General features: G+C 41.1%; 1 protein-coding gene across 5 annotated transcripts in view; it reads right to left on the reverse strand.

Annotated features, from left to right (window-relative positions):
* The window catches only part of GRAP2 (GRB2 related adaptor protein 2), a 104,650-nt gene that overhangs the window by 19,589 nt on the left and 62,681 nt on the right, over nt 1–22,380 (reverse strand). Inside the window, exon 1 of one of the 5 annotated variants that reach the window (XM_035315273.1) lies at nt 22,074–22,151. The exons of 2 other annotated variants lie outside the window; for them this stretch is intronic. The gene's annotated coding sequence lies outside the window, so the exon portion shown is untranslated. Of the gene's footprint in view, nt 1–10,300; nt 10,321–18,377; nt 18,531–22,073; nt 22,152–22,380 lie in introns of those variants that run through there. 2 more of the 5 variants (XM_035315270.1, XM_035315274.1) reach the window with 2 other exon arrangements.

The raw sequence follows: 22,380 nt of genomic DNA on the forward strand, positions 1-22,380 counted from the left end.
AGAAGGAATGAGATTTCCCTCCACAGAGGATAATCCACAATATATTTTGCTGGAAAAAAAAAATACAGATGGGGATAGTAGGGGGCCGTAAGAAGCATATAGCAGTCAGCTCTCATTGTGGAAAGTTTTACACGTGGCTATCACTGCACACATCAGGAATACAACCTTCTGTACAGCCAGGTGCGACACCGATCCTCACTGTCCTCTTGTTTTTCAGCTATGCTCATTTTCATGCTCTGTGAATGGCCTGACAGATTACATTACTTTACGCATTGTAATGACCTATTTTCTCTGTTTTTACCATGATGTGATCTAACGAGCCCCCCAGCAAGAGAGTTGCTGTGAGCTGTCAGTCATGCCTGCTGCCTGGCACTGTCAGAAAGCTCTGGCTGCCTTCCTGATAGATATCCAGAACTATTCCATGATAATATTGAATAAATTTAATGTCAAAACCTAAAATACATGGCTTTCTCTGCTGCAAATAAAAGACTCAACAGTGGCAGGCTCCCAACAATGAGAAAGGATAGGGGATAGGACAGAATAAGAACAAACGCTCTTTTCTTTCTTTTTTACATCCACATACTCCTCCCCGACACAGTTATGGTAGTGTGTTAACCTTTTCACCACGCATCACAAAAAAATTCTCAAAAAAATTCAAAGAAACACCCAGATAACCCTGCCAGAATTAATGGTAACCCTACAGAAATCCTGTAGACTCCACGTTTTGGCCAGTCTCTGTTAGACAACCACACGAACCCCAAGCCAAGCAGACAGATTATTCCACAACTACCTGCTGCAGACTTCTTACATCTTCCTCAGGAGCGTTTGCTATTGGCACTATCAGAAAGGGGATGGACGAACATGGCTGTGGTATGGTCTGGGAAGACCTGGATTGAAAAAATGTGATTCAGATAAACTTACACCTGGTTTTATGCTTAAGTGAACAATCCAAAATAAACGTGTCTGCAAAGAGGTCTGAAAACTGCCTAAGAGTAAACTCTCACAAAAAAACTTTATTCATTTCTTCTTGAGCTGGAGATTTCAAGAGAAAAAAACTTCTCCAAAGGCGTTTTATCCACTTCAATTTCTATCTGGGAGGCAGCAGAGCTGCCAGAAATAAAAGCAAACAGAAGGTAAAAGAAAAAAAAAAAAGAGAGAGAGAAGAAAAAAAAGGGAAAAAAATGTTATTTCCAATAAAACATAAGAATCAAACATTTAGCCTACTCCAAATTGTTCAGGTTGCTAATATATGAAAGATTAAGTGGCTATGGTTTGTTTGTCCTCAGTGTAAACTACTTCTCCATGTTCTTAATTAGTTTGCCTCCAAAAGTAACATTGCCAGTAAGGAAAACAGAAGTTGGAGTGTGGAAACAAGGGAGATTTCAATTGCTATATTTTGTTGTAAGTAATAACTCAGCATCTGTGGATTCAGGAGCATCAGGGCTGTAAATCCACATAAAGCTGAATGTTATGAATGGAAGCTGTCTGCTCCTGCCTGATCTCCCATCTATTCCTGTCCCACACTCAGATGTGCTCCACACACAGCAATTCATCCTCGCTCACCGCTTTGCTTTCTGCAGGCAGCTGCTCGGGCTGTCCGTAGTGACAGGTCATTAGCGGGCAGTTATTTTTTTCAGGACTGAGTGCACAGGAGTGGCAGCGCTGTAAAAGCTTCTCTGCAGAGAGCTCCGTGAACTGGTCTGGGCAGAGCTGCGTCCCAGCTTGCTGTGCCTCCTGTTAATAAAGATGGTCTCGAAATCTCTGCGCCGTGTTGGTCACCTGCAGTGGTCCTGCTTGTTCGCTTCACGGGATTTTCAAACAGCTCAGTCAACTCTGCATCACTTGTCGACACACTCACCTATTGCTATTCTAGCGCTGGACTTGTCACCCTCATAAACCACAGTCAGTTAAGCTGCAGTGACTAAAGCCTACTGTGCTTGCACATTTCATACACCTATTTCAAGCAAGGGTGTGAAGCCATTTTTCTTACAGGAATAAGCTCTAACTGTAAGAGTACTGTCTTAAATCTACAGTTGTGTGCGCATTGGGAGAGCATACAACTTTAACTGCCTGGTATTGTTACTGTAGCACCACTTACTGCAAGGAGATGCGGCTTTAATCCTGAACGGCAGTGCTATTTTGCTATGTGATTCAAGCAACCCTTCCATCACACCGCTAATTCATCTCCAAAGATACCCCCTACCATTCTGGCTGATGAGCATCTCTGTGCTTCTGAGAGATTTTTCTTTGGGAATGTATTGCTATGATCTTCTGGCTTCATATTCTAAAGATGTACTGTCAAACTTGATGAGATTAAATATTTTCTTCAAAACCCTACAAACCTGCCAACTCCATCTTACACGTTCCCCACCCCACAACTCCCGATTACAGCATTACTAGAGTCTCACTAGCACTTTTTGTATATAATCAGTTAGGTTCTCCACCTTCTGCCTTTGTGGAGTGATTACACCGCGCCATGCTCATGACATCCCAGATCATCATCTTGACAGCAATTACAACATCACAGGAACTGAACTGCCACAGAAGTGAATGGATTAGCAGAGGAGGAGGCAGCAGATTACGACGGAGAGAGGCAAGTTTTGACCTCTTTTCTTTACTGCCAAACAATTCCCCTGGGTTTCCATAGATTTCCTTTAACTGCTTCATGGCTGCCCAAGAGTCCAGACAGAAGAAACTGCTTTACAGCTTCTGTGTTGACAGCTGCTTCGAGGACACAGAGCCAAAGCATGCCTGCTGGGCTGTGTAGCGTTCTGCCTCAGATGTTTTCAATGTGGGGACCATGAAATACTTTTTAAGGTTCTGCAGACCCACCACACTGTCAGGGAGGCCTCTGTTCACCAAACAGCAGCTTGTGCCATCATTGGGAAATCTGAATGAATCTGCAAGACCAAAGAAGTTTGGAGACTACAGGAAAAGATGAATGGAATAGGCTCATCGTAACAGCACTTCTTCCAAGCCTGCTCTACATTTATCTCACGTAGGAGCTAAAGAGGGCCAGTGACTCAGGGCAAGAACCCATGGATCCTGCAGCCTGACTGTGCTCTGGAGCCTTTCCCCAGCAGGACCAGTCTCTGATCACTGTCAGCACCAAGACAGACCTAAGAAAGCTTCTCCTTACTGCCCTCTTGGGAGCCAACACCACCTCTTTTAGCTTTATCAGTTGCTCACCATCGTCTATGAACTGTACCAAGTTACACCAGCCACAAATTTGGCATGTCTGATTTTATAATGAATAGGGCTAACTCTTTTTCCAGTGTTCAAATAAAAAATAACAACAACAATAATAATAATAATAAAAACACAACACAACAGCCAAGTGAAGGCAGAGAAGCTGTGCTAGCCCTAGAAAAAAGCGCCTCGTCCCAGTCTACAATTTGTTTATCATCATCCCTTCTGAACACTAACAATTAGCAAAGTCCTCCAGGCTGTTGCAATGGCTCCCTGTGCTTCTCTGAAAGATAATGTGACAAAACTATGGGAGCCATTCGTCTAAGTCTTTACTACGATTGTTAATTTTGTCATCATGCTATGAGAATTTGAGCTACTGCTAAGTTAAGCAGGGGCTGTGTGGCTATCACGCCAAAATCAACATGGGCTGCATGAGCTGCTGATTTGCTTCTTCACTGCATGCAAGCAGTACAGGGAGGAGAGAAACAAGAGAAAGAAAGAGAGAAATGTCTCGTCTTCAGTGATTTTAATCCAGTGCTGGAGTGTTCGACAAAACATTCCTTTTCAGGATTTAAATTCTCCCTTTGATGAGCACCTAGTGACTCAGTGGGATTTGCTAAGCTTCCATTTGAAGTTAGAGAACAGTTTTCTCCCTCCATTTCATCCCCCTCCCTGCGCTACACCCCTTTAATCATGATAAATATACCTAAACATGCTTGATTAAACCAGACAGAAAATGTGCCCCTAATCTGAACTGATCAGGGCTCTGGAGCTGCCGAAGTGAACCCGCTGTCTCTCTATCAGGCAGAGCGATAAGGGGTCGGTAATGCGGCTCCATTAACTGCTTCCCACAGAATGAATTTTCCCTGACTGCTCCTAAAGAGCCGACACTTGAGAAATGCCGCCTGATGCGAAGTTGCTTCGAACGGTCTCTTTCGGCACAATTGTCAAGCAGCTCCTTCTCGAGCCCTCCAGACGAATACCTAAAGTATGAAAAAATGTAGCCACTTCCTTCAATGCTTTTTATTTAAAAAAAAATAAAAATAAAAAAAGTCCCCTCATACTTTATCTAACTAACTGCCTCTCAATTTTTCTCATCTTTTCGTGGTAAGCTTCGGTGCTGGCTGATATGTATTTTACTGCAAGTGCGTGGTTATCAGAATAAGAATCACGCTCCCGTTGTGCATGTGCGTATGTATGCGAGGGACCTGCCTCGGTGTACAGGTGGAGCTTGCACTTTGTGGTCTCACAGAACGTGAGGCTGCAACAGGCTACTAGACCAATAGTTTCACCCCGTGCATTTAGTGTATTTGCACTAATATTGGAGGTTCATTAGAGGATAAATGGATGTATATCAGAGCAAGCACAAGGATACACACCCCTGAATTTGCTCTGCAATCCATGTATGTGTATGTACATCTGGGTTTTGCAGGTGTAGCCCGCTATGATCTTTATCTTCTGTGAGGATCTAAGCTTATTAAAAGACTGCAATAGAGAGGGATCCAGGGGGCATCAGACCATGCGTGGGCTCTGTGAAATTCTGGGACTGCTCATCCTAAAACTGGTCTGTGGTGTAATTACAAGTACTGTCAAAGCCTCTCTGAATCACACCAGCTGTGAACAGCTGCAGGGAACCATCCTGCTGGTAGCAACAAGTCGGCTGGAGACTTGTTGCTTCTCATGCCTCCTGCTGTCCTACTTCAGTTGGAGTCAAAGGTCTGCAAAGCGCTATGTGCCAACTATCAGACTTCTCAAATTGATCATACAAGAGACTGGGATGAGGGACGATGCTGTATTTCAGGCACGTTTCCTATCAGGAAGGACTTTCCAAAAGTTGCTTCCAGTGCAAAAGAGTCAGAACAAAATCAAGAATCTGTCAAAATGAGACTAGATTAAAAACAACCAGCCTCCACAGACAGTAAAACCCACCTACAATTAGATCCAGATATTCAAAGGTACTTTCCTTCTATTCGGGTATCATAGATGAGTAAAGAATACTTGAGATTCATTAGCCCCAGCTTTGGCAGTCAGAGAGAGATTTCCAAAATATGGAAGCATCCAATGCACTGGTCTGGAAATCTGAGCTCTTGCACTGCAGCTGAGCTGAGCTCTGCTGGGATTCGTACTCATATGGTCTGCGTGTGAGTACACTAGGTGTGCACGTGAATGCTAAATTCCCTTTATCCACGCAGGACCATACATTTCACAATGTGAAACAGAAATACAGAAAAAGAGTGTAAATGCTAAGACAGGAGTTAGTTTGCTCCATGCCTTTGGTTCATTTCCAAAACTGTCCAGAAACTCCTCTCTTTATATATAAATGATGAAGGATACGGCAGAAGGCTATCGTTTCTTTACATCTGAGCACAGCACAGCCTAAAGATTTTGTTACATTAAGGCATTAATCCAGTCTGGTAAAAATAGCTTGTACTCTTTTATTGGACCCTACTATAGAGCTGTACATTTGAGTGGGATACGTGAACAAAATGGAATGAAAATCTGCGAGCGTATACTGCTGGGTACATGGTATTACATATCAAACCAGCTACTACATGTTTCTTTGATCGTGCCAGCTGATGGAATTTTATGTAAAACGGGAAGAAGAGCGAGATCAGTGAGGAAGCTGCTATTTTCTTTTGTTTATTTTTGGTTTTGGTAAGATTCATCCTAGCAACACAGAAAATGGTGCAAAACTTGCAACTGTACTACTACTAAATTTGCATTGTGTGCTAATAGTATTTTGCACAAAAGTAGGATTACAGTTAAGTCAGTAAGAAAAAGTAGCATTTCTTTGTCCTTTTAACCATAGAGCTATTTTTATATAAAATTGCACCTGTCTGTACACGTTGTGTTTTTCTACCGAAAAGTTTTTTTCACCATTTTCTTTATATATTTATCCTCTCCTCTTGTGCTTTTACAAAAGAAAGTAATATAAATGTCGTCTTCAATGTACATTTAGCTACGATAACCTAAACACAAACATAGGAAATCTGATAATTAGGTTCCAAGAGTCCTCTTATCTTGGCCGTGCTATACATAATTTCAGCTCACAGCCACATCTGTTCTGAGAAGAATATCTGATGGACTTTTATATAAAGTTTCGTGTTCAAGTAACGACAGAGAAATTGAAACCCTGCTAGATGTATCTGCCTTGTGGTACGGTTAGCGCTCCTGTGGTACCTTCGTTGCATAATGTTACTACTTGCATATTTACATTCTGAGCCTCAGTGCTGCATTAGCTGTGTTTATTTTATTTTTTTTTCCTCCATAATGGATCTTCATGGCCCAACTTCCATTTAAACACAGCACCCCTTTTACAAGGCTTAAGTGCTACAAAACAGCCTTTCCATAAATTAAAGTCAGCCCGCATGCATCTGCACTTGGGAATGCTTTTGAAAGGGTTTTAAAAGCAATCAATTACAATAATTCATATGTTTAAAGATGCAACTCCAACAGTCAATCCAATTTTTCTTCTGATTGTAAGGTAAACGTGAGCGCCAGCTTGTTACTATTCCTGGGGTTCGTCTCTGCACGGAAATCGCCGCATTTTAAGTAGAAGTGTGGAACATATTTCATGCTTGTCTATGCATTTTTTAGTTCAGTTGGATTACGATACCTTTGAAATTAAAGTGCAGCAGCAGTTCTTGAATGATTTAATGTGTAGACACTTTTACTCTCAAGTAGGAACAACTTGTCCTTGTTTATCTTAATCCAAAAATAAGTTTTATCAAATTGGACTAGGTTTTCAGCATCTGGAGTAGAAATACCCAGACCACATCCTGATGTAGGAATATCGGTTGCTGAACTGATGTGCAGCCTAGGAAGTCGTTAAACACACAGAGTTCCTACAGACAGAGATGAGACCCGACATCCCACGCTTCCCACGCCTGCAGCACGGGAACTTTCCCAGCAGTGAGGCTGATGGGAAGCTCTCCGGTAACCCCTGCACAGCTAATCGTGGCCCCGCTCCTCCGGCGAGCGGGCGATCGATTGCAGCTCTGCAGCAAGGAACCGCGCAGCCGCCAGACTGCTCAATAGATTGCATGTGGCAAAAAGGGAACACTGCGCAAAGGGTGTGAATGAGTCATTCGACATTTGAGGTTGACTGAAGTCATTCTGCTACATTTACTTCTAATCTCAATGTGCTATCCACATTTGCATGTTAGGCAGGATGGGAAGAGAGAGATTTACTTTTTTTTTTTTTTTTCTATAATACACACGTGGAAAACAGCAGGCTGCATGCGTGTGAGAAAGTGGGATTACATGCATGTCTGGGTGAAGGCAGCAGTCTGCGAACTGCCTCTTCTGCCCTTGTATGAGAGCAGGCATGCTGCATGCAAGCCTGAACACATCTGAGCAAAAGTACGTTTGAACGTTTGTATCTCTAGGGACCTGATTATAAATGAAAGATGTTCATTTGCAGTATGCCTGAACGGAGGAACAGAGGTCCTGCGAGCACACTTCAGGTGATGTGTGTCGTGTTTTCCTTGGCAAGCACAAATCTGAGCAACTGTCAATGAGTTGGTCTGTGTACACTTGGAGGGAAGGTGCACGTGGGTGACAGGGAGCACCCGAGAGCAGGTATCAGCTGAATCTGGAACTTAGGCATTAGTCTAACATCAGCAGCAATGAACCACGTATTTAGACCTCAATAGAAACAATATATGGCAACTTCTTAAAGGGTGAGCTGGCCTAACGTTATGCTCCTTCACTCTTGGTTGTACTTCCAGCTGGAAGAGTCTGACTGCTTATAGCTCCCACTGAAGCCTGAGCTATGCATGTTTAGCAACTGTAAGTATTACACCATTTTAAAACACATGCTCACCTATGAGGCTTAGGAGCCTCAGTTCAAGCCCTTGGGTTTGAAATTCTGGACAAAGACAATTATTTAGCCCTTGCTTAAGGAAAATAATAATAATAAAAAAGCTATCACTATGAAGATCCTGATGAAATACTGCAGAGAAAATATTTTCAGAAGGTGAAGGAGGCGAACCTTAAAGATGCTTCATGAGACTACTCAACGTTACTTCACAAAGGAGGATGAAGATGGAGAATCTGGCTGTGATATGGAAGCAGGGGGCCACACTTGAACTACTTCTGGAGGAGATGTACCTTTGGCTGGGTGGGGCAAGCAGAGCCCTGGTATCTCACCTCCAACTAAAAGCAGCCAGGTTTGGTTTTGTGCAGAGCTAACAATGTATTTGCATCCAAAGCAGGACTTGCAGCGTGTCACATAGGCAAAGGGTATTGCCAAGATCCACGTTATTATAATTAAATTTTTTCTCGGTAATGTCCAAGTTATTGTATTCTTTAAATTAAGATTTCCTTACTGCTTAATGCACTGCAGATCCTACCTACCCCGGCACCTGCACCTCTATTCTGCAAGTTATTGATACCGCTCTCAATTAACCTTGTGAATACGGGCTGGACATCGCCTCTCTCAGATTCAGTCATTCTTGCTCAAAGCCACTGTTTGCATACAAACCACTGAATGGCAGTACCATTCTCCAAGTAAAATTGCTTTAATGGAAACACAAGTGTATATTCATGACATTTGTATTCATATTAAGTCTCATATGTTTCTTTATCTGAAAGCCTAAACATTGGGCATAGCCTATGCAGATTCTGCCCTATTGAAGAAAGAAGCATGTGCCATTCTGATTTTTAAAAAAGTTTACAAAAATATACTTTTCTATTTATTTGGGTTAAAACTGCAGGCATATTATTGCGGTTTCAACCTATCCACTATGCTTGTATTGGTTTTGTACATCAGATTAAATGGAATGAGCTGGAAACCCAATCTTAATTACTGAGTCCACTCTGAGGCACACTTATTGAGGTCCAAAAAGGAGCAATAGCCATTGGAAGCGGTGGTGAAATCGGGAGAGAATCTACACAAAAGGACAGGTAATCAGGACAGGTAATCAGGGCAGTGGCACAGCATGATCTACGGCAGCTACAAACCAGTTCACAGACCCTCTGAAAATCAGCTCTGGTCCCACCAGCTCATGCAATTGTGAGAGCGCAATTGTGTTACCTCAACTTTGCTCTCAGGCTCAGACATAGGTGTGCAGACTTTAAAAAAAGCCAACTGTTGCATTCAATGTTTCACTATGGTTTATGAGGAGAGGACAGCATGCTATTTCTTCCATAACACAATAAAACATCATAGTCAGCTGTTCCTACAATTATTCTCCCAAATACACTGTGCTGATGGGAGCATTGTCATCTAAGAACCACCTCATGAAACAGTTGAAAAGAAATTATGTTGAAAAAGAAATTATGATAGTAATATTGTCAGTCTATTGCATTGATTGTGGTGTTTCGATGTTTTACCTCTTTTCCTTATTCTTTGGACTGTCTTAGCTTTACATAATGCAAACTGCTTGGAGCAGCAGGCGGCCACAGATGGTATTCTTCTATATGGCGCAACCTAACAAAACCAATGGGTTGGGACTGTTTATGGAATCATACAATAATTAGATTAAAAGGGAATTGTGGAGTTCACCCATTTCAAGGCCCTGCTCATGGCAGGGCTAACTCTGAAACTATAGGAGATGAGGATGCAACACAATTTTCTACGGTGACTACTCTAATGCAACACCAGTCTCAGGCAATAAGAAGTTACGTAACTGTATAGATCAAAAACCTACTGGAAATCATTTAGGTACAAAATATTCATTAAATGATTCAAGTTTTCCTTTCACTATGTACCATGAAAGACTTTTAAAAATATTTAAAAAAAAATCATATTGACTTCAGTGCTAGACTCCAATTCTCCAGTTGCATATTATCAAAACACACACTAAAATGATCCTTACAATTATTTCCTGAATTTTGTATGCCTTCCACTTTTACTACATAACTTTAAACTACATAACATAAGAAATCATTGTTTGCAGATAGAATTCTGAAAAAAAAAAAAAAAAGAAAAAAAAAAGAAAGAAAAAGGCAAAAGAGGAAATAAGGAAATTCCAGAATGAAAAAAAAAAAAAAAAATTAAAATTTCTTGGTTAGACACAGCAGATAAAAATTACCAGGCTAGACACTGCAAGACGATCTATGTCATGTACCTTATACAGCTTTCAAGAGGTGCTCCTCTTCTACATACCTTAGAAAACCTGCAGAAGACAGTTTTGAGAGCTGTGAAGTGTAGGAACCGTGCAGCTCTCACCCTTCAAGATGCATCATGAATGTGGTAAGGGCTCTGCAGTGGGAAACCAGCCAATGGTAAGTATTACTCATCACAAGACTTAAGCAAGGTCCATGCACTTCTCCAAGACTTATCCCCTCAAAATAGGGATTAGTGTGATTACTTCACTGATGAACTCAATGAATTTTATCCAAACTGAATAAATTAAAAACATTTTCAATACTAAACTTCAGCTTCCATGTTAAAAAACAAAACAAAACTCCTCTGCTGACTGCACTTCCATTTTCTGTTCTGCTTTCTACCAGTTTCTTCTACTCATATCTATTTTACTTGCTCTCAGATTTAAGAAACTGTAATGTTCAGTTTCATTACTACTGCATATCTGGTGATATTTGATTACGGTGTGATGTCTCTTTAGTCTTGAAGATGAGTTTTCTGCTTTAGCTTGCAGCTTTTCAAAAATTAAGTTATACTTAATAAAGTGATTACCTTTGGAACAGAAGCTAATCCCCAAATATCCTGAAAAAGCACTCACTAAATTTTGGCATTCTGTTTCTTGGTTGCTCAGTCTGAAAATGGTTGGACTTTGCAGCTGGTCAAGGAAAGAGGTAGGCGCTCAGCCCTTCCCAAGCTGTAGCCAGTTAGGTGTTTGAGATTGAATAGCAGAAGTTGATGCATTTTTCACCACCCCCTTAGAAAATGTCATGCCAGGCTTGTTTAGGCTGAACAGAAGTACATTTCAAAAAGAACATCCTGCTTGAAAGCTAAAAACATTTCATACAAAAAAAAGTAAAACTAACCATACCAAACAGAAACAGTTCCAAACAGCAGTAACTCATTAAGAAAATAACTGCTGTTCACCCCAAGAGATTTCCACGATGTCTCAAAAACCAGGAAATAAATTCAGCCTCAATTTATATTTCTTTCATCCTGATTGGCTTCATTAGAAGGGGATGCAGCAATGCTGGGCAGGGTTCAGGGGCCACACACTGCTGTAGTTTCCCCCTGGTGTGTTTTAAAGGATTACAGCTGCTCCTTTGGCTTCTCTTGCTAGAACTACCCAGCAGTTTAATTAAGAAACCCTATTATGAGCTCTTTTCTTGCCGCAGCCTCGTTGAGAATTGTGCTTCTCTGGACACTTCTGGTACGCAGTAGCTGAGCCAGTAAGCCTGAATATTAGAACGTGACAACTGTGTCCTTCCACACCAGAGGGTACCTCCAGTTGGCTGCCACGTTCTCTACCTCTGTATCTATCCCTTCACCTAACAATGAAATCCATCCTCCCGTGCTTTTCAGCGGTGCTCAGCAGGTTAGGAGCAGAAGCAACAACTGCCCAATTAAAATCAAAATGTCAGATGTGCAGAAGGCAAACTGAAATCTGCCTGGGCTATAAGGCAAACGCCTTCAGACTTATGCAATTAGCTGAAGGACAATTGATGACCACAGGTAATCAAGCTGTGGTCGAGGGTCTCACTTGCAAGGAGTGCGTTAGGACAAATCATTCAGCACTGAGGCAGAGCGAAGGGCTCGAATTCTCTCTGAGTCACTAACACCACCTCCTGAAGTGCAGAGAGTTTCCTTTGAAATCCCCCCTAAATTACCAGATGAAACCAGAAGGTGCTTAAAGGACTCAAAGCAGTGGTTATAAGTGTTCTACCATTCTCAGTGCTTCTGGAGGCTGTAGCATTCAAAGAAAGGTAAAAGCTGTAAAAGCTCTTTAGCTGGCTATGGAGATGAATCCTGAGTGGCACCCCTGTTGATTTACTACAGTGATTTGGTAATCATATAGGTAAAAGCAGGTATGAGGAGGTTTGAGGTACTACCAAAGAGATGGAAAGCAAGCCAGAAAATGAACTCTTATTCAGGAGTTCTAGTGGCCACCAAAGAACTGTCCCCAAGCCACTACCCTGGCAGGACAACACTGAGGGAGTTCCTCACTCAAACAAGCCCTTCATCTTTCCTCCTCTCTACTTTCCACTTTTCATTTACCTTTCTCTTTGGACTGAGAGCTTGCTGAAGCCTGGGTCATCTTCTGCTACAACTCTTATGACTTTACCTTCATTGCAAGAATTTTTTATTTATTTTTCATCAAGACAGTTATTGTATAAATAAATTATTGGAATTATTACCTTCATGTAGCTGTTGGAGGTACCTTCCAGGCAGGTGTATTGTATTGACCAAAGCCACCCACCCTGCCAGCAAATCACCTGTGCTTTCTGTTCCCTGATACTCCACACTGAGGAATAGACCTTGAGTAAACCACTCGACAATTAAGGAATTGCATATTTTTCACAATGGAGAAATAACCTCTGGCAGTGCAAAGGATATGGTGTCAACAGTGTCTGAAAGTCATCTGAAGCCATGCTGTGAAGGAACTAATTAATAATAGAGCTCAGGGTGCTTAAGGAGCTGACCCTCAGAAGCTCTGGAGATTTAAGAAAGTATTTCTAAACCCATTCTGAAGCTGCAGTTATTAATGAACAATTAATGTCTACAGACATCATCCTGTGTTTGCTTCAACCCTGCTTCCCACAGTGACCTCAACAGCCAAGGGTACCAAACCAGAACAGTATTGAAAAATCAAAATAAAACCAAGATAAAACTATGGAGGCACTTGCCATGTCTGTGTACTTACAGCTGAGTTGAGTCTTATATTCAAAATTAAAAGCCAGTGTTTTCTTTAATGTATGAGAAGCATCACGTTCATTGAGAATTACAGCACTAACTGTAAGACCACATAATGAATTTTCTGAGAATTTACAATTCAATCTACTAACTGATTTAAGGACTAAAATTAATTTAAAATGTAGATTCTTTAAGAATCTTGACACTTTGGTTTTGATCTCTTATTTGTTTCTGTGACCTTGATAATGGATTAATCCAGATCTTCATTCTACTCAAAGATCGCAAAAATCTTGCATTGAAAACATTTTAAGGTTTTCCCAAAGTTGGTAGCCTTTTAACCTCTATCTTATTTCTTTATCAAAAAATTCCCCTTCAAAAAACCCTGGTGTTTAATTTTTTCCTCCAGGGGATGCTACAGAGGGACTTTTCAAGACACCCGAGCTGCCCACAGCTAGCATGGCCCTTTCAAATTGTTCATTGCTTCATGCCGGGATTGTCTGCGGACAGCGGAGACTCCATCGTCTTTCGTCAGGGACACTTGGCTTCACTTCTGTTGGAGACAGAGGGAAGCAGCTGCTGCTCTTAATGACGAAACTCCAACTGTGCGCCGCAGTACCAGCCCCACTGAGAACTGCCTCGTTGAGATGTCGTGGGAAAGAAAAAATATTTTCTTGATCATCATTTAAAGCTGCTCTGACATCACAAACATTCAGAGGCTTTGATTATGGCATGGGCTCATTACAGCAAAAGGAGAAGATAGCATTAAACCATTTAGGCATGTATTACAGCTGTAATTACTTGGAATACAGGAGATAGAAACATACACCATACCAAATCAGTAGGCAAAGGGTGCCACTGCAGTACATCGCTCCTGCTGAAGGTAATGACATGATTATGACAACACCTATATAATCTCCAGCAATGTAATATTGCAATCCTATTCATTCCCTTCTCAAAGTATTTAATGACTTCAATGAATTAAGATTCTCCTTCTGTTCAAGACAGGAAAATACGCTGAGACCAGATTCAGTTCTGCTATATTGTAGAGAATCAGGAGAATGTTTTAGTTTGATGGATTGAATCTCAGAGATCTGTTACACTGTCGGGATTACCAAAAAAGGAGGAGCCAAAAACATTAGGCTTCAACAAAGGCATTATTAGTCTGTTAGCATAACGATAATACAACTTGAAACTTCACACTGTAAACTAATTGTCCTGTTAGAAAGTATTTGTTCCATCCATGCGAGAGCTCTGCATACCCGGCTGACAGAGGGTCGGGTCACCTTTCTCCAAATCATTATGTTTAAACCACTATTTGGGTAGCATGCGGGACGTGATAGATGGATAGTCTGATCTGGTACAGCAAATCCCATGTACAAACAGTCAGACAGAATGCCTCCAGTATCTTATCTCTAGACGCTACACACTTCTGCATGAAAAACAATTATCAGAGTGCATTCATGCACCATGATAATTTTAGAAGTTTGTCCACATCCTAAGATAATCCCTGTTTAGTTTGCAGGGTTAAGGAGTGTGTCTCCTGTGCCAGAACTCTGCTGTAGCTTGGAGGGGCTACGACCTAGAAACATGATGTTGTTATTTATGTAGCTAGATTTTAAAAATAAAAGAGAGATGCCAGAGCTCTGAGGGTTGAAGTTTTTACTCTAAGGGTTACTGGCAAATTTGTCACGATGAGATAATAAAAAATAAATAAATTGGGGAACTAGAAAGAAACGTCTAGAGAACACAAGGCATACAGTGCCTCAGGGAAAAGAATGGCACGCAATTATAACCATGCACTGCTCGGAAAAGATAAAGCTGCATGTAAAAAAGGTTATAGACTTCGGGAGAGGGAAGAAGGATGGATGTTGGAGCTCCGAGAGGGAGGAAAAAAGGATTTCATCATGTATTGGTGCATACTGCTCATTTAGGCATTCCAGTCATTTTCTTATCTCATAATATTTCACAGTACTAACCTATGAACTCAGTGCCAGCATAATGTGGCCCTTCTTAGCAAGCTTATTCCTCAAAGGTTAGTCTCCCCTGCTTAGATGTTATTTAAATGGTGCTTTAGTGTGGTTCTCTAATCAGCAAAACAATTTCAAAAATTAAAGGCTACAGGAAGAATTCAGACCCTTCCAAGATCACTTTTTTTTTTTTTTTTTTTTTTATTCTCATCTATTTGAAGCTAGCAACAGTATTTACTCTATTTCAGAGACAGTATTCTGGGCTAAAGCCAAAAGAAGAAAAGATGCCCTTCCTCTCACCCAGATCACACAGCTAGGTAAGCCTGATATCCCTGGCACAAGAGGGACCAGAGATTAGAAACATCTGAGCAGAGCATCAACCCACTCAAATGGCTATATCTTGCAAATCAGTTTGTACCTCGAAACATGAAGGTGATAGTACCTACTACACTTGTTAGCCTAGCTAGTATCACTACCAATTCCACTCATGTTTGCACAAGTCCCTCCCTTTTCCACTCTCTTTTTAAACAGTGCTTATTTGAAATCACATTTGAAATGAGACTGTCTCTATAAAACAGAAAAAAGGCAGCCTCGTCTTCCGATTAAGAAACAAAACCAAGAATCCAGTTTCTAAGCCCAGCTCAGGTAAAGCTTTGCTGTGCACCTCCAGACAAGTTACTTGACCTCTCTGAACTGTAGGACACATCCATAAAGTACAGAGTAGTCATACATGGAGGTACTGACATGGGCTGCGGTTATGGCTTTTGAGCCATAAAGCTTGATTCTCAGAAGGCCCGTTCATTTTTGCATATTGTAAGTTAGTTAAGCTAGTATGGCTTTAGTGCTTCTGACATCTCCATGACTTTATGTTCATTTACATAAATCTGATTATAACTATGCAGTAAGAGCATTCATACTGACCCGTCATAAGGGCAAACAGGCAAAATTCCCATCAATAGCCAAAAAAAACATTAAAAAGAAAGGTTTATACAGGAAAACTGAGGTTGCTGCTGTATAACCCCTGATGGTAATACACTTCATCTGCTGCTGCCCAAAAGTACGAAGAATGGTGGAAAACTTAGCTGAAAAAAATACAAAGTCTCCTTCAAGGGAGCTGCAAAATACAGATTTTTGAAATACGTCAAGGGATTTATGGATGCCATTTGTGCTGACTGGAACATGGCTTGCAGCCAGCTGTGAGCCTCAGATCAAGTGTGTGACAATCATCATATTCTGTGTAGCATTTTAAGGAACTGAAAGAAGACACTATAGCTACATTTCTCTTACACTAAAACCAGACTCCGGAGGGAAAGGAGAAAGGTAGAGGAAGATAGGGCCTTATTATATCGTAAAAACGAAAGGAACTAAAACGAGCCCCAGACACATAGGGATACCAAGCGGTGGCAGAAGTGCTTCATTACTGGTAAAACATATGGCATTTCCCCAGCCACAGTGGTTGGGCCCTTCTGACTACTTATATCAGAGACTAAACTTGGCAGCAAGTGTATTTTATGGTGTATATCTTACAGCTCCACTAAGAGGAGAATTTCAAGTGAAAATACTGTTAGGGGAAGAAACATAGTGAAGGGGATGAAGATCATTTTCATTATGTCAGGCAGTATAAATAAACCAAAAGAGACTGCCTACAGCAGTAGTTCCAGACCTGTGGCTTAATAGCAACCTCTTGCCTGCCAAACTTTCAGATATTGCTTATGGCCACGGAGAGCTGCTGTCAAGCTGCAAACTGATGGAGAGAGCAAAGTGTAACATTGCACGGAGGGCATTACTTCCTCATGCTGCTGCCCTTGAATCAGCAAAAATGGAGGGCGCTGGCATATGGTTGCAAGGGAAGATAAGAAGTGTGGAAAAAATATTCTGTATGACTAGGTAAGGGAAGACAAGGTTTGAACAGAGAAGTGATGTCTTTTATTATAGAGTAATGGCTATAACTTACAAAAACCAGACAGGCTTCCAGACTTACTATACCTTCTGCAAACTAATGTAAAAAGGTATATGAGATCAGGACAGAGAGCTAAGTCGAGCAGCAGAGCCCTGGTACTTTAGAAACTGTAAAAATTCTGTCTTGTGAAAAGCCAGTTTTTGTTTTGCCCTGGAAGATACCTCAGTTGTAACAATTTTAGAAGCCGTGTATGGAGAGGAATAGTATAGATGAAGCTAACGTCCGAATCCAGACAACAAAATTAAGCCAAATTTATATGGGTACATTTAACATCGCCTATCCATCCATCTCCAGGTCACTCTGTTTCCTGCACACAAATGGGAATGACATACAGGGCTATTTTGTGTTTAATCTCTTATCTAGGGAATTACCAAATTTGGATGCAAGAAAGAAACAGAGGTAGATATCACTTGATGGGAAAGTCTGAGGAATTGACTCTGTGGGATACAAACATTTTTTTTTTTTTTCGTTTTGTTTTGTTTTGTTCCCTTCACACGTTTTCTTCGTATCTTTTCCCCAATTCATTTCACCGTCACATCATAGACAGGGTTCATGTCATATTCACAGACCTGGGAGCAGAAGCTAAAGTATGGGCCATGCCAAAACACAAACAGCAGGCAACTCTTCAGGGTTTCTCACCCCAAAGCCCAGCTCTTCCTGCCATACCCATTTACTAGAAACTCTGTTAATACAAAACCTTTCTTCTCCAGACAAGTATGCGACAGCTTCTCCCACTGTTGCTAAAAAGAGTTTACCTTATTATCTTTTCTAGAATAATATTGTACTAATACACACTACTAAATAGTGTCCTGGAGACTGATACCCTTTTGCTCCAAAGTGAACTGCAAGACAGGTCAAGCAGTCCAAGCATTCTCCATACACACAAACATACGTGAAACATACACAGACCTTGCCACGCAGCTCTCTAGCACGCCATCCTAACAAATTGTCTCATACCAGCGCTGCATATTGCACTTACAATCCACCAAAAAGCTTTATAAGAATGTTAACAAAGCAATTAAGGAGAAATTACATTCAGGCCTCGTCCCTTGAGACCCCAGCACATTTCACAGGAGACACCAAAAAGAGGGTCAGTGATGCCAGATCTGCAGTTGCCAGAAGCATTTTTTCTTTCTAGGCATCTTGCTCCAGTCAGTATGATCACACTGGGTGTCTTGGAGACACAATAGCCTGAGCTCTCTCAGGCCAACCTTGAAGTTTCTGGGAAATCTGGATCTCCCTTTGCTTTGTCCTTCTGACTATAAAACAATACAAAAGAAAACATTATTTTCTCCAAGCACATTCCTGATCCCCCATTGACAAACAGAAAAGCAGCTGTGGTGGAAGTGAAAACACACTGAATTCTCAGCCTTGCATGTAAAACCTTCCTTGTTAAACTCTGCAGAGAATGTCATGCTAGTTTAGCCAACACTACCCTTAAAACTTCATAGCGAAAGAAGCAAGGAGTCAAACAGATCTGTACCTTTGAGGGCTGGTGGTTGCACTCTGCTGTTTCAGGATCTGTGCTGAGACAAAGCGGTGGGGAGCAGCAGGAGTTTCATAACAAGATAACCAACTTGCCTCCTGCCTTCACTTCAGTGCCAGTGCTCACTGCGGGTTGAAGCCTGCAGAGCCATTCAGGACACACAGGTCTTCACTGAGGCATCTTCACCTCTCCCTCGCCAAGCACAGCCAATCAAGCCGGCAGGGTGCAAACCGCAAACCACGCAGGAACTCGCAGGCACGGCAGCTTACAGAGCCGGGTGTGGAGCTCAGCTTAGTGCGGTTTTATTCTTCTACTGCCAGGGTAACAGCTGCTTGAGAGCAGTTTCTCTGAACGCTACAGCTGTTCGCCACTCCAGCTGCATCTCAAGCGCTGGGGCACCCCATAACTTGTTCAATGCTTGGGTATTTAATGCATCTGTCTGGAAAATACCGGACGCTGTTGGATGCAAATAGTGATTCACAGGAGAAGCCATCAAGTGTGTCCTGAAAGATACCCTCTTCTCTAATACAGGGTGATGGGTGGTCATGAACTACCAGCGTTTGAACTTGTGAGGCACCTCTCCTGCCATACATTCCTCTGATGTGACAGAGTCTGCAGGTCACACAATGCACCTACGCATGAGAAGATGCATCTCTATAAGAAAATACAAGCAAACAAAAGGGTCATCTTGAGCAGCACATACATGGGCCAAGAGGGAGAAAATTTAAGAAAGCATCCAGGATTTCAGCAGGCTTCAGAATTATCATCAACAGGGGAGCTGTCCTTGAGCTGTGAGAAAAAGGCATGAAAATCTGAGTCTTATTTAAAAAAAAAAAAAAAGAAAAGAAAAGAAGAAAAAAAAAGAAAGAAAAAAAAAAGAAAAAAAAAAAAAGGCACATCTGTTTATTTAGTTGTTGCACCAGTTTAGTCACAAGCAGGGGTGCACCGCAGGAGGCTGACGGCCTGAAGAGAGCAACTGCCATCTCCGCAGAGCGCTGAAGATTTGTCTGGCCAACATCTGTGCTACGTCTCTTTCAGATGACGGAGTATTTATGGACCACATAAATACAAGGGGAAAAAAATGTGCAGTTAAGGTTTCTCCCCTGGTGATTAAAGGCTGAAAGTACACTGTGGGGCCACTGAATAGGCTGTGCCACCTCACCCCTCTGCCATGGGCTCCGCACAAAATGGCGGCGGTCTCCCCTGCTCCAGAGCAGAGGCAGGTGATGGCCCTGCCCGGTGCTTGTCCTGTTCCCATCGGGGCTCAGCCTCACAGAAGTGTTTTATTTTCTTTCCTTTTCTTCCCACAGGGCTCCAGTCCCTCCTCCAGCCTGAGGGCTGCCAGCGGCCTGTGGAAGAAGGGACTTTGGTGACTGGAAAAGCTGTTACTGGAGGGCAGGAGCCCCCTTAGGAAACGCAGCCCTTGCCCTGGCCCACGGCCATCCAGTGCTGTGCCTGCAGTACTTAGCACCGGACATTTCAGAGAAGAGTAAAAAAGACTTGACATCAAGTGAAATTTCTCCCTGCAGCCATCACTCAGAGACCACTTGAAATCATAGCCTAAAAACATCATCTAAATTCTGCCTGGTTGACTGTAAGCTGACGCTTAAATAGATTTATAAGTTACCGAGTTTTTGAGACAGTGATATCCACAGTCCCTGATTTCTTGAAGCCACTTCTCTTGTCTTTGTACCAGTTTGAGGGCCTGGATGGGATTCTGTTTCCTTGAGCACGGTTCAGAGCTTGGCCGAATGCCTGTGCTTTTTCCAGCCTACTGGTCAAAAGCAGAGAAACAAAATGTTTTAAACTCCTAATTATTGTTGACTTTGAAAAACAAGAAGCCAGATTGCTCAGGTTGTATCTGTATCTCTCAACAGACCACAGATGTTACAAATAGAAATGAACAAAAAGTTACGATTGATAATAATGAAATGTCTAATGTTGGAAAAAAAATGTTCTTAATAGTATCTTTTGCCCCCCAAAATTACAGAGAAGGATTAAGCTGTTTTGTGAATTTTTACTAAATTGCTCTCTTGCTCTTTTAAGCACTTCTGATATGGAATGTTCTGATTTTTCAATTTAAAACTGTTCTTTATCTCAACATTTTCTTTGATTTGAATTTTTAAAAAGTAAAACATAAAACCTTAAGCATTTTTTTAAAAATATATATATATTCTGAACTATTCAGCCAAAAAAAAAAAAAAAAAAAAAAGTTTTTCATTTTGCATTAGAAACTTTAGTCTTGCAAAACATTTCAATATGTAAATAATTCTCAATATGACTAAAAATCAGTTATATATACAGAACTGTAGGACTAATCACACAGAGTTGGCTCAGGGACAGAAGCACAGAATGCAAGAATCAGATGTTGATTTCTTGTCTACTAATGCTAATATCTAAACTGTGCTCAACTTCATTTATGTAACATGATCTATATGACATTAACTGACAAAGAAAAGCAAAAGACAGGAAAATAATTCATGGGTATACCGAGACTTCAAGCCTTTACAATGACTTGATTTGAATATTATTTAAATAAGAACATCTATACAATTTTATATTTCTTATTATTTATTTATTGTCAGAGGAGGATCTTTTAAGCTAATGACTTGGTTTTGTTATGATTCAACTGTACTAACATGTTTTTATCTCTAGAACATCCTACCCCTTTAATATCTTGGAGTAGCAGATAAATAAATACCTCTGACAGATCATATACTCCTAATGCACAATGTACAAGTCCTGTGAAGTATCACCTCCCCCCCAAATACTTGTAATGTCATGTCAAGGTAGTGTACTCTTTTTTTACATCCGAAATATTCCTGAGATCCTGAAAGGACATGGAAGTGTATGATGACATTGTTCATGTTATTCTTTCTGCACACATACAGAACTTCAAGATGTCACTCTCAAACTTTTCACCATTTACTAAAAACCAATAAACAGGAAGAAGCATGACATGTCCTGTGTGATGACAGCACACCTCATCAAAATCCTGGATGTATTGAAATCAAACTGAGTGGGGACCTAGATATGAGAAACCTACATACTAAGTTTTCTGTTCATGCAAGTTATGATTGCAGCAGGATTATACCATCATTTTGTAAAACAGTAATAATAATAAGAAGAACAAAAACCAAGTTATGTTGACACATAACCATTGTCAGAGTACAACTCTGACAGCAGGAGTGAGTAACAAACATACAAAAGCAAAAGAGGAATCTCATGATTGAAGTTTTTAATAGCTTCATTGAAACACATGATAAATTCAGTTTCTCTCAGCAGGAGAGACAGATAAACATGGACTCCATTTGAAGTGCAAACAACAAAGAGACACAGGGAGTTGTAAAACATACAGCACCCTCCTCATAAAGATCCTACTTTCTCTCAGTTCCAAGTGTTTGCAACTGTCTCGCCTTGTGAAATCTTAATTAAACCAATATATTTCCCATCTAAGCCATTTTGAAGATGTGTGTAGTTTGATAAAAAGGTTAATTAGCTCTATTCTTTAAAAAATTAAAAAGGTACCATTTTTATCTTTTGCTTGAAATTCATGCCTGTCCTTACATGAAAAATATCCCTCAATCTGGACTGTAGTAGCTAGCAGACAGGAGAAGCATGCTGGTTAGCAGGGCTGGGGGGATGGGGCTGTGATGGAGAGCAAACATTTATTATGAATTTTAATATTTTTACCTTTTGTTCTCATAAAGTGCATTACAGATTGCCTCTCTTCTTGAGATTGGGTGTTTGTCAGGGCTTGAAATCAAATTGATACATGATGAAGGCGGACCCTTCTCTGGTGACTCAGCTGGGAATCGCACAGAAATCTACCCAGCCTGATGCTAACTAATAAAAGGAAGGGAGGGGAACAGGAACATCTCATAAAGCTGTGAAATGACAATTCACAAGCATCATTTAAATCATTTGGAGGCTGCATTCCCTTTTTATGCTATTACTGCATTGACTAAAATGCACCTCCTATTGAGTATACCAGCTGTGA

The sequence above is a fragment of the Oxyura jamaicensis genome, chromosome 1 (assembly GCF_011077185.1).
Source record: "Oxyura jamaicensis isolate SHBP4307 breed ruddy duck chromosome 1, BPBGC_Ojam_1.0, whole genome shotgun sequence".
Lineage (NCBI taxonomy): Eukaryota > Metazoa > Chordata > Aves > Anseriformes > Anatidae > Oxyura > Oxyura jamaicensis.